The sequence below is a fragment of the Mauremys reevesii genome, linkage group 2, assembly GCF_016161935.1.
Source record: "Mauremys reevesii isolate NIE-2019 linkage group 2, ASM1616193v1, whole genome shotgun sequence".
Classification (NCBI taxonomy): domain Eukaryota; kingdom Metazoa; phylum Chordata; order Testudines; family Geoemydidae; genus Mauremys; species Mauremys reevesii.
In genome coordinates this window covers 94322243-94335775 of record NC_052624.1, presented here as the reverse complement: position 1 = coordinate 94335775, position 13533 = coordinate 94322243, and the positions used below count along the sequence as shown (strand labels likewise).

General features: G+C 42.2%; 1 protein-coding gene and 1 long non-coding RNA gene across 2 annotated transcripts in view; one reads left to right on the top strand and one right to left on the bottom strand.

Annotated features, from left to right (window-relative positions):
• The window catches only part of LOC120396841, a 28880-nt gene extending 23545 nt beyond the window's left edge, over positions 1-5335 (top strand). Inside the window, exon 3 of the long non-coding RNA XR_005593439.1 lies at positions 5254-5335. This is a non-coding gene — a long non-coding RNA (uncharacterized LOC120396841). The remainder of the gene's footprint in view (positions 1-5253) is intronic.
• Positions 1-13533, bottom strand: part of LOC120396840 (protein TsetseEP-like) — a 105660-nt gene that overhangs the window by 57072 nt on the left and 35055 nt on the right. The window lies entirely within an intron of this gene.

The following is a 13533-nucleotide window of genomic DNA, read 5'->3' as shown; positions in this document are numbered from 1 at the left end:
TTCTTAAAGTAGGTTGTTTGGTATTTCACTGAGTACCAGAGTACTCGGAGTGTTGATTGTCTTTCTCCAAAGGCTTATAAAGAAACAAAAACAACCAAAGATCAGATAGAAAATAATGCAGCAAAAAAGTGTTTCTTGGATGCAAAAAACTATCCTACTCACGGTGCTTTGATCTCAAAAAGCACACTGTGGAGAATAAACAGAGTGTAATTTTTCTTCCACACTAATGTTTAACAGCAAGGTTGATGAACTTCTGGAAAACTAGCATCACAGGTATGCCATTTTCATTTATTAAATCGTTTTGACAAGGGCATATTTCATTTAAAGAGGCTGTTTTCATTTCCCTCCCTTTCTGTTCTTCAGAAAGCATGAACAGCCAACACAGTATTGCTCAGCTCAGCTTCCAAACAAGCCAATGTGGGGGAAAAATCACTTTAATGTCCTTTTTTAAGGTGGGGACATAAGGGAGAAGAGTGTATAGACATTACAGCATTACATTTGTGAGTTTTGGCTCTGTCAGCCTTTTCTTTAAAAGCCTTTATTTCCATTTAACTTGCCAGTGAAAATTCCTTCTGGGAGGAAATGTATTAGAGATGGGAACACTGATTTGAAAAACATAAGACCCCCCTCCAAATCTCTAGCCTTATCAAGAGCTGAACCTTTTGGAAGGTTCTGAAATGTCTGGCTAATGTTCTCCGCCACTCCCTTATTTCACTTTTTTAGTACCTCTACAACCATCCTCATGAGACCGGGATCAAAACTGCCAAAGTACAGTGAGAGTGGTTCATCTTTGTATTTCTGGCCCAACTGGAAGCAGGGGGTGAGAATATAAAATGGCCATACTGGGTCATACCAAAGGTCCATCTAGCCGAGGATCCTATCTTCTGACAGTGACTGGAGCCAGATGCTTCAGAGGGAGTGAACAGAACAGGGCAATTTATTGGGTGATCGATCCTCTGTCATACACTTTCATCTTCTAGCAGTCGACTGTATAGGGATATCCAGAGCATGGGGTTGCAACCCTGACCATCCTGGCTAATAGCCATTGATGGACCTATCCTCCATGAACTTATATAGTTCTTTTTTGAACCATTATAGTTTTGGCCTTCACATCATACCCTGGCAATCATTCCACAGGTTGATTGTGCCATGTGAAGAAGTACTTCCTTATGTTTCTTTAAACCAGCTGCCTATTAGTTTCATTGGGTGACCCCTGGTTCTTGTGTTATGTGACGGAGTAAATAACACTTCCTTATTCACTTTCTCCCCACCAGTCGTGATTTTATAGACCTCTATCATATCCTCCCTCAGTTGACTCTTTTTTCCAAGATGAATGATCCCAGCTTTTTTAATCTCTCCTACCCTTAATCACTTTTGTTGCCATTCTCTGAATCTTTCCCATTCTAATAAAACCCATTTGCTTGGTACTGAAGTTAGGCTTACTGGCCTGTAATTGTCAAGATTGTCTCTGGATCCTTTTAAAAAAAATCAATATCACATTAGCTACCCACCAGTCATCTGGTACAGAGCTTACTTGAGTGATAGGTTACATACCAGAGTTCGTAGTTCTTCAATTTCATATCTGAGTTCCATCAGAACTCTTGGGTGAATACCATCTGGTCGTGGTGACTTAGTTCTGTTTAGTTTATCAATGTGTTTCAAAACCTCTAGTGACACCTCAGTCTGGGACAGTTCCTCAGACTTGTCACCTAGAAAGAATAACTTGGGTATGGAAATCTCCATCGCATCCTGATCTGCAGCAAAGACCAATGCAAAGAATTGATTTAGCTTCTCTGCAATGACCTTGTCTCCTTGAATGCTCTGTTAGCAACTAGATCAGTGGTGGGCAACCTGCAGCCCACATGCGGCCCATCAGGGTAATCTGCTGGTGGGCCACCAGACCGTTTGTTTACATTTGCACGGCTGCCTGCTTTAGCCTCTCCACGGCCACTACATCCCTACTCTGGTAGGAATGAACATTGTGGACCTAAACTGGGCAGTCTTTATAGAACTGTTCTCTGCAGCATCCAGGGAATGAAGCTCAAGTTTCCCTCTCAAATTTTGCCCCAGCCATGTGCTTTATGGGATCACAACAGTGTTGCTGTTTCTCAAGGCACTCCAGGCTCACAGCAAGGGCTGGGTGGGCTAGATTTGTCCCTGTGTTGTTGAACAATTTAAACACAACAAGGGATCAACCTTGCTATAACACAGCTTGTCCCTTCCTAGACAGATGGGACTAGTAGTATGTCTTCACTGCACTAAAAGACCCGTGGCATGGCGGCAGCTGGGCAGTGTCAGCTGACTCAGACTTGTGGGGCTCAGGCAGTGGGGTTAAAAATTGCCATGTAGATGTCCAGGCTCAAGCTGGAGGCTGGCATCTGAGATCCTCCCTCCTCACTGGGAGTCAGGGCCTGGGCTCCAGTCTGAGCCTGAATGCCTACACTGCAATTTTTAGCCCTGCAAACCCAAGTCAATTGACCTGGGCTCTGAGACTCGGTGCTATGAGTTTTTTATTGTTGCATACACATACCCTAAATCATATTATAACCAGATTAAAACCCTCCCATACTTTAATGCTGGCCTTTCCCACAACTTAGTTTATACAGGATAATTGCATAGTACTCTAGGATGAAAGACTGATTAATATGCAGAAGAAAGGGAGAGGCACTCTACATTTTATGGTCCAAATCTTATCCCATAGATATCAATGGGAATGTTGCCCGAGTAAAGAATATGCTATTAATTAAATTTCAGCAGGAAATGTCAAGTTGCCACATATCCCACAGGACACCTTGCAATGGCAAATTTCATTCTGACACTCTGATTCTTACACATAGACAGGAACCAGTTGCAAAGAGTAAGAGAGAAAATACATCCAGGTTAGATTACAGCAGCAGTGGTACTGTGTTTATTTCATAAGGTATTTCCTGTTATTGACTAAATTTAATCTTAAACTTGAAACTTGTTTCATTCATCATTGAAATACTACAAGGACTTCAAGGTAGATGCAGAGGAAGAAAGGCTGTTGTCTTAATTTACCCACTACTACCAGCTGGTTATACAAAATAGCTTCTAACTAGCACTCTGCAAGATTCACAACTTTTCTTTCATTGAATTCCAATCAAAATTGGTCACCTTTTCATTTTGTTTGATTTTTGCATCCCCCGCACTCTGCTTTATTCACATTTAGTATGAAAATTGTGTGTGATGCCATGAGTGTTACTGCTGCACAAAGTTGTGTTGAGAAAATGCAATTGAGAAAATGCAATTTTTTTTGCATTGAGAAAATGCAAAAACATAAACTGTCACTTCTGTTAATGTGAAAACCTTCTTTGCTCAAAAAATAGGTCCATTTTTTCTCTGACACACACTTATGCTCAAAAAATTAGCTTCTGTTTCACAGGAAAATGGAGCCCATTTGTTGCTCCAAAAATTAGCACAGCTTAGCAAATGTTTCCATTAAAAATGAATTCTGAGAAGTTGTAAATATTTCATACGCCTCTACTCTGTCCATTTTTAGGAACTAGGATTGAAGATGTGTTAGGATAAAATCTTCTCATGCTACAGTAGTTTTATTTTTCCTACTTCCAAAATTGCCTTCTGAGGCATGGCTGTTTTATGGATGATCTCAATGCAGGACAACATCTGCACATAAACCTTTTACCTTCAATTTCTGATGCCATCAGAATACAGAAACCACTGGTCGGAAACAAGTACTAATAACATCCTTACTTAATTTCCTCTTAAGATTTATCTTGACATAGTCTTCAGAAAAGTAAAGAGAAATTATGCACAACATGATGAATTTCCTGATTTAAAAAAAAATGTGAATGGATAAAGGGTTTCTGAGAATCACTTAAGTAGGTTTACAAAGCCACTACATCAGTTCAAATCCTGCCACGTTAAGCCAAGGGACTTAAACTCTCTCAAAAAGTCACTTCTGCTTAAAGATTTATCCTGTGGCGTCCTTCCAGTAGAAAATGCCTTATGGCTTCTTAAGGCTTTCCAGTGTTCTTCACGGATATGAATGCAAGCTAAACCTCATGGTTGAGGTAAGGTTTCATGTTGATATGAAATAGATACAGACTTGACTGCACCTCAAGACTTAGGAAGGACCAATAGGTACAGATGGCATGAGAGAGATTTCCAGGAAATGTCAACATATTGACCATGTTCTGACTAAGTTGAAGAACTGTTTTGGGCTGAGCTGCAGTGTGATGCTGCCTTTACCTTCACCTAACCAGATGAATAATTCCAAAAACAAGAGGCTGGATCTGTAAATCAATGCAGCTGCTCTGGTTTACACTCACTGAGAATTGGGTCTGATTTATTTCAATGTGCTGAGTCAGTGACTTTAGTCAAGCTCATCACAGACAAGTGTCCTACATTTAAAAAAAATAAAAATAAAAAAGATCAACTGACACCACGCTACCATGTTTGGCATCCTTGTTAACCATTTCTTCAGTGAGGCCAAGGCTTGAACAAGCCTTGGAGACTTTCTTCTATTTCCTCAGACCCAAGGGGTGGTTATTCTACAACAAGGCTTGAAGTCTGCTGCCTCGGAAGCTTGCACGGCTGCTAACCAAGCTCAGACTGCTGTGTGGATAAACAGAGAGCATCCATCAACCCAAGTGTCATTCATCACCACTAAAAATCTACTCCCCCGCCCGCCCCAAAATAATTAATTACCGTGTGCACTTAAACTGAAATTCACCCTTCCTTGAACAAAGCACAAAGGATCCATCCCCAGCATGAAGACAGGCTTCAGTGCTGCAGTGCAGCCCAGCCTGTGCACTGGAATAACAATTGGTCCCTTTTTATTCAGGGATTTCAGGCCAATGAATCTTAAGGGCAGATCCAGTGGCTGTTTCAACTGATTTGGGCCCAGAACCCCTCTCAGTCCTGGCAAGCCCACTGCTGCACATAAGGACTGCAGAGGCCTCCCTATTTGGCTGATGTGCTCCCCCTTTCTGTTCAGAGAACCCCCTGTGCGGTGGGGGAGTCAGCAATGTGGAGGGGGTGATGTGGGCACTCCTCAAAGGGGTGACCTACAGACTGACTCAACAGTGTATTAGTGTAAGTTTTTCCTTTCTCATTTGTGAATTGCAGTTTAAACCTATGACCTCCGAATATGAGGTTCCACTAATGGGCGTAGCCTCTACTCCAGCACCCTGGCATAGGCTTTGCCGGGGAGGCTGAGGAATGTGATTCCCCCTGTAGTTGGAACACACCCTCTCATCTCCTTTCTTAAAGATCGGGACCAACTCCCACTCCCCCAAGCCCTGTTTGCCAGTCCAGAGCTACGGCACCCGCCTTCCATGCAACATTGAAGAGGTAAGTTAATGTGCAAACATTGTCCAGTGATTTCAACATCTCCAGACGAATCTTGGGACAAGATTATGGGTACAAGCAGCAGAAATAAGGTTTCTCTGCAGTGTGGCTGGGCTTACTCTCCAAGACCGGGTGAGAGGCTCGGTTATTCGGGAGAGCCTTGGAGTGGAGCTGCTACCCCTCCAGATCGAGAGGAGCCAGCTTAGGTCGTTTAGGCACTTGATAAGGATGCTCCCTTAGAGCAGGGGTGGCCAACCTGTGGCTCCGAAGCCACATGCGGCTCTTCAGAATTAAATATGCGGCTCCTTGTGTAGGAACTGACTCCGGGGTTGGAGCTACAGTCGCCAATTTTCCAGTGTACTGAGGGTGCTCACTGCTCAACCCCTGGCTCTGCCACAGGCCCTATCTCCACTCCACCCCTTCCCACCCCCTCCTCCGAGCCTGCCATGGCCTCGCTCATCCCCCACCCGCCTCCTGCAGGCCACGAAACAGCTGATCAGGAGGTGTGGGGAGGAAAAAGGAGGCGCTGATTGGCGGGGCTGCCAGTGGGCAGTAGGCACTGGGAGCCGGGGGGGGGATCTGATTGGGGGGCTGCTGATGTATTACTGAGGCTCTTTGGCAATGTACATTGGTAAATTCTGGGTCCTTCTCAGGCTTAGGTTGGCCACCCCTGCCTTAGAGGCTTCCTTGGAACTCCGCTGAGCATGTCCCACTGGGAAGAGGCTCCGAGGCTGACCCAGGACATGCTGGAGGGATTATATCTCCCAGCTGGCCTGGGAATGCTAAAGAATCCCCCCAGGAGGAGCTGGAACCTGTTGTGGGGAAAAGGGAGGTCTGGTCCTCCCTACTCTCCATGCTGCCACCTCCACCCTCACCAGGAAAAACACCAGGAACAGCATAAAGGAAAAAAGAAAAAAAGTTTAAACTTATGGGTTATTTGGGTGCTTTAACTGGGAATTTTACTATTTCGGTGGCGCAGTTCTTTAACATATTTGGCTTTCTTTTATGTGTAATCTTAACTTTGAATTGCCTGTGTTTGTAATGTTTGTAATTACAATGTCCCTGTAATATTTTTTTATATTATATTCTTAAGTTTGTGATGTACTCTCAACCTTAGTTGCAGCTTAATGTAGTTTTTATTTTTTGCCTGGGAATGTATGTTTAAAGCGTGTGTGTGTGTGTGTGTGTGTGTGTGTGTGTGTATGTGCACATTATTTAAAACTAGTCTATTCTTCTTACAAGGAAGATGAAATGTGTCTAAGACCTAGCAGGAGTAAGTGGGACGGTACCATGCTGTAGTTCATTCCATTCAGATGGGTCTATCTCAGGGTTTTGCGCTGCCACCCATCAGCAGTATCTGAGCTCCCTCCACATAAAATACATCAGTAGTGAAGTCCCTAGGGGACTTCATGGAGTCTTTGGCACTTCTCTGTTTTTGGGTTATAGGTTCCTTCCCTTCTCCCAAGGATCTTGGTGCACAGCTTTTCCCTGTTATGTAGGATATGAAATAGCTCAGTATTTGCTCTTCAATATTTATACCAGTCTGCTTGGAGAGACTGAGTGATACCATGGACTCCAGAGCCACCAACATGCAAACTACAGTGGACTTTGTCTCCTACTTCACTGGAAGGAAGCCACATGGTTGAAGAACAGTTGTCTCAGACTCAGTCCAGGAAAGACAGAAGTGATATTAGTAGGAAGGGGGGAGCTTTCTACAGATCACATGAGCTTTGTCATCTCATTTCTGACCACCTAAGACCAGATTCAGAGCGGTGCAAGATGTTGGGCTCATGATGGATTCCTAATTCTAAACATACAGATTGTTACATTGAGGAAGAATGCCTTCTTCCATCTTTGGTGTATTAGAGGACTATACCTCTTATTCTGGGCAAGACAGTTAATATTCACAATCTACAAAGTGTGAAAATCCTGATGATATTCTTGGTTACCTCTCTCTCTCTTTATCATGAAGAAAAGAGTAAATAATACTGTGCAAGCTGATCGCACCTTTCATGGGGGGATCTCAACATGCTTTGCAGACACCCAGGACATTAGCTGCATAATATCCTCATGTCAAGCCTGTTTTACAGATATGGAAACTGAGACACAAAGTGATTAAGCAATTTGTCTAAGGTCACCCAGGAGGCCTATGGTAAAGCTGTGGATGAACATCAGATCTCCCGGACAATTCTGTGCTTTAGCTACATCTTTTCCCTCTCTCCCTGATTTATTGTAAATCACACTTGATTAATTATTGTACTGGCTAGAGAAAATAAGGTGGGGATGCGTAAGAAAAATTATATGTCATTCTAAATAAAACAATAACAAAAATCCAAGGGTATGCAGGCTGGCAGATCTGTAGGTGTTATATCCTGTGGCATCTGAATTGAGGTTTTACTTCAAAATTCTCAGATAATGTTGATAACATCAGTTAAGAACTGTGGAGTGCACACATAAACTGGGAGATTCTCCTGAGAGAAAGGACGGTCTTGTGAATGAGGCACCGGACTAGGACTTAAGAGGTCTAGGCTCAGTTTCCAATTCGGCAGCAGACTTCTTGAGGCGCTTAAAATCTCCCTGTGCCTTTGGTAAAATGGGCACGATAATAATTCTACCTACCTTTTTGTCTGTCCTGTCTATTTAGATTGTAATTGCCTCAGCACAGGGTCTGTGTCTTTGTGTATGTACAGCATCTACCGCTGTGGGCTTTCATCTTGGTTGAGGCCTCTAGGTGCTACTGTCATACCAATAGTAATAATATAGGCCCTAGGGAGCAATCTGTAAAATGTCCATGTAACTGTTATAAAAGTGCCATCAAAAAAAGCCTCTCTAAGAGTCCCACAGGCTGCTGTGAACTCTCAAATCATATGTCTAGATTCCAGCACACTTGAGCCAAGCACATCATATAAATCCTGAATCCTTCTGTGATATACTCTCTCTGAGCATAAAACATAACTTTCTCATGTAAGGGCATGATTTCTCCCTTCCCCTCCCTCCCCAAACATTTGAAATCAGTTTAGCTTTGTATCCTTCCTCTTGTTTTTAAAAGGGTAATTGGTGCCAAACCATGCTGCAGATCATCATAATTTTTAATGATAATTAGCACTCAGCACAGCCGGTAGCCATAAAATCCTCAGAGGTGCAGTCACACTTGTTACTCTAGCGCTATTCTGTGTGCACAGGTCACAACGGTGCCATCTGGGAGAATAACAATGAGGTCTTCTCTGACAAAGTGTCACAGTCAGCGTGAGCATAACTTACAGTGTCAGGAAGAGAGAGCAAGAAAAAAGTGCAAGGCACATTCTAATAAGAGACCCCAGTACAGTCAAGATTCTTTTTCTTAGAAAGAATCTTAAGAAGTTCCTCTTTTTTTGTCTGCATTATCATCAACTCCCTACCTGCTGTGTCTGTCTCCTTTTTCTCTCTCTATTACTTTCAATATGCATGGCAACTTCTATCTCCTCCTTTGTTAATGCTAGCAGGATGGGTCTTTCGAGAGGAAGGAAAGGGGACCTTTTTCTGGCCTAGATATCAAATAATTTTTCACCTCACGAATGGTGGGGGAGGAAATCCAAATCCCACAGTTCTGAAGCTCTTTCTTCTCAGATCATGCTTTGGAATGGTGACGAGGTGCTGTTTACTTTCCCATTTGTCATTTGACAGACAGACACACAAATCCAGGAAGCTATCTGAATCCTGTATGAATTCTTTTATCCTCAAAGGAACTTCCTGGAAAGCAAATCATAAGGGGCGTGTGTGTGTGTGTGTGTGTTTTATCAGGTTTCTACTCCCAAGGGTGTCTAAGAAACTATTTATTTAATTTTGACATTTTGAGAGGCTTATTTTCCAAATCCTATTTGAACAGACTTATTCCTCTACAGAAGGAACAAGAGGCAAATGCAAATAAAAGCCAAACACAAGCAAATGGCAATGTTTAGAGAGAGTAATTGTAAAAGGCTCCCTTTGGCAATGGAAGATCCCACAATGAATGGTGGGTTCTTGCTTTCTGCAGACAAGTCTCTTACCATTTTTTTTTGCAAACAGCAACAATCTAGTGTGCCATGTTGCTTTACTGCCCATTAGCAAACCCCTTTTTCAAGGCTGCTGTTAGCGCTGTTTCCTGTTAAATGATAATAAGACTTAAAGATTAAAAAGGGTTTGGCAAAAAAATCAAAACTGGTTAAGATCCCGAACTGTGAACAGACTATGGGCCAAATTCTGCTTTAAATCTGGAATAATTCCACCAAAATTGATGGACCTACTTGGTGCACTTGTGCATCCAAGCACAGAATCTGGCCTTATATGTTGATTGAAACATGTCTGTGAGGCTTGGTTACATGTCAGCTTGCCTTAGTAATGCAAAACTGAGGTCACTGGGGTTTATAGCTGCTTTGTATCACCCAGAGCATACAAGCAGATCTGGCCCTATTATGGTATAGAAAGTATAAAGTGTGTAAGGCCTGATTAGCTCACCTATACCAGTGTAAAGTCACACTGATGTAAAGCTAGCACTAAGTAAGGGAGAGTCAGGCTCTTGAATGTATGAACAGTCAATATGGGTAGACTGAAAATGCCAAATGTCAGATATTGATTTCCGGTAAATTTAATTACTTCTCTCTGAGGTTTTACATTGTGGGTGGCTTCAAAGAAAAGGCGATTTCTATTAAATTGAATTAGTTTTCCCTGTGTTTACGTAGTAAAGATATGTGGTGTATGGTCTAATTAGATAGTCAGCTGTTTGGAGCAGAAATCATCTTTTTTGTTCTGTGTTTATACAGCCCCTAGCACAATGGACTCTTAGGCGCTATGGTAATACAAATTAATAATATGGTAGCAGTGTGGCTACTCAATAATGGGAGTGATTTATTCAAGGTGGCATCTAAGAAAAGATTGTAAATGATCTTTGGCAGGAGGCTGTGGGAGAGACCAGACAGAAATGTGAGCCTGACTGAGGCAGGTAGGGGGTAATTGTGAGAGAATAATTCAAGACTGACTTGTGGCTGACGCTCTTCTCAGAGGCTACAGCTTGCCCCCATCGTATGCCTTAAAGAACCCCAAAAGAAAACAGTTTTGAAAGCATTTTTTACATAGCCTGTAGGATGCTGACTAATCCATAACTTCTCCAGTCTACCATAGATCTTAATTCTGTCTATGGAGCTGAAGTATTCTACTTTGTAATTGGAGGGTAGTTTTCACACCTTTCAAGCCTGCTTCAGGAGAAGTCCCTTTCCATAGAAGGATGGGAGATGTGATGTAGAGGTGACATGAGGGCAGTGTGATACACACCCAATGGATGCCATATTAGCCAAGTGTCAGGTTGGGCAGCCTAACTTCAAATGTTCCCAATGTGGTTTTATTTCCATACATTTTTTCAATCATAATGTCCTTAATTTTAGATTATGAAAACAATAATGAGCAAATGCAAGCTCTCCATGAGGGAGCACAATGTGTTTGTGCCTCCTCTGACAGTCTGCACTGAGCTCTGAGAACAAAATGACCACTGAAATCTACACATAGTGAGGGTCTTTAGAAATGTAAAGATTCCACACACAGAAAACAAAAGGCTTTTCTTTCATAGATATACATACCATAAATAATAGTTAATGTTAATATTTTCTTACCTCAGCCAGGGAATTAAATTAGACTGGCATGACATTAAAGCAGTGTCATAATATCTAGTTATCAGTTATAAGTTCAACTACATTTTTGGAAAAACATGCCACAGTTTCAGTAGCCAGGAGAGGTAGGGAAGAAGGCTGTACATGTGGAAAAAAAAATGTTCAAAAACATCTTTAAGACAACAAGGCCTGTCTAACTAAATGTCCTGATGGGTGGAAGGCTAGATTGGAGCATAAGAGCTTCAAGTGCTACGTGATCGTAAGGAACTTATTTCAAGTGCCAATTTTGACTGTTGCCAAAGAAGAATGGGGAGGTGAAAAGTTATGGTGATTTCAAGATAACAGCCCTGTGCTTAAAAACAGAAGAATAACTTTTATCACTTGAAATGGGTTTAAATCACAAAATCCAGATCTGGATACAGATTTCAAATCCTCCATCATGGGAAATTCACAACCAAGGATTTGGTTTTACTTACTATAAAGACGGGTCATTTCAAAAGTCTGATCTGGGTTTGGATTTTGAATGCTTCCAAAGGTAGAGATGTTCAAATTCAGGGTTTAATTTGAGCCTCTATATTTACCATATATAGAAATTATTTTCACTGCATTAGGAGGTGCATAAATTCACAGAGCTGGGCTTGATTCATGCTTTCTTCTTTCCAAATGGGGGCTGGGGAGGGATACCTCTGGCTGCACTCCGAAGAGTGAATACTGGTATGGGATCCTTTCAATGTCTCACTGGAGTAGTATCAGCAGCCTCTGTGATATAGTCAAGAGCCATGGAAACAGGTATTACAGGGAACCCAGTCTGTTTGGTGATATTGTCATAGAGAAAATAAATGCAGAAGGCTTATACAAACTGAAGTGTTGCTTAGGCAGGCGGAATTCTTTCAAGAGAATTGAGTACTGAATCCATGTGATAGATGGAGACATTCAGCATAAATTACAGGACAAAATAACTGCTCCTGTTCTACAAATGTTGTACAGTTACGCTCCCTCCTAAGATTTGCAAACTATTTCAGCTACTCCCCCCCCCACACACACACTTTTTCAACTGTCCTGAACCCTCTGAATCAGTTGCTCAGGAAAAGATGAAAATGGCAGTATACTGAGGATATAAAAGAAGACAAAAGTCTTGGAGCTGAATTCAACTCTCAGGGATACCAATGAAACTCATTTGAAGTCCTTTGCAACTTAAGATGTAGGGCCAAATTCAGTGATAGTATAATTTACACATTGGTTGGGAAGTGGCAACGTAGTGTAGTGTGACTAGTACATATCTGTGTGTGCAAAGTGAGTGTAATACTGATACAATGTTCAGTTGGTGACCAAATTGTGCTTTGGCATAAGCTAATGGGAGTTTTGCTCACTTGGGCCAGAACTGAATTGGGTCCCAGGAATGTTGGGGATAATGAAAGCATAAATTAAAGTGTGTGGAGGAGAGGGGGCCTTGCTTTAGTGGAGCTTGCTTTAGTTTGCACATTGAGGCAAAAAGTTTGTAAATTACACTCATTTTGGACACTGGCTGAGTGCTTCATTGGTGCAAGTTGCACTATATTATCGCTTACACTAATATTTAATTTTACACTAATTGGCTTGTGATGTTTCACCTAGCACACCATTTGGGTCACTCCAGTTTTATCCCTGGGACTTGCACCTACTTACTCCAGTCTGCACTGAGTTGAGTTAGACCATAATATTCATGGCATTGACCCAAAGCTTCCTCTGAAATAGTCTTGTATTGTTTCACTTTATGGTACTGGAGTAGCAATATCAAATGTTGCTGCTAAGAACCATTGTGTTTGCATGTCACTCACTTCTACCATCTGAAAAGCACTAACCTTCAGAAATGAAACACGATTCTCCTTTCATACTGATGCAAATCCACTGACTTCAGTGGAGTTACTCCAGATTTACAGTGGTGTAAATGAGTTGAATTGGCCAATAAGAAAATGCCATCAATGGCTCTGATTCAGGACTGTGTTGATCCAATTTCCTGCCGGTTTAATTCAGTTGAAACCAATAGAGTTTACGTTAGCATAAAACCGGAGTGTAACAATAGTATATCAGGCCCACTGGACCCTTTGACATTATTAACAAACTCTCTTAATTATGATAATTAGCCTCTGGCATCCATTTTCAGCCTGAGAGAGAAATTTCGATTAGGAGCTGGACCCATTTGGCATAGCTGCATTTGATCTACAGAGTTTTGGCAATGGCTGCCACAGGCCTGGCAACGCTGGGCTTTGTTTTAGTGGATGTAAATATGAAAATTGATTCAGAATTTAGCAAAGCATTCAGAATGTTGCCAAACTGTCTCAGCTGCCATTGGAAAAATAGCTGCTACTCCAGGCTCAGCGGTAATGTCATGTTTTTGTAATTACCATTTCTGCTTCTGGTTCTGACTGGAACCTGGAAAAGACGGTTACTCACCGTAGTAACTGTTGTTCTTCGAGATGTGTTGCTCCTATCCATTCCAGTCAGGTGTGTGCGCCGCGCGTGCACGGCTCTCCGGAACATTTTTACCCTAGCAACTCCGGCGGGCCGGCTGGGCGCCCCCTGGAGTGGCGCCGCTATGGCGCCT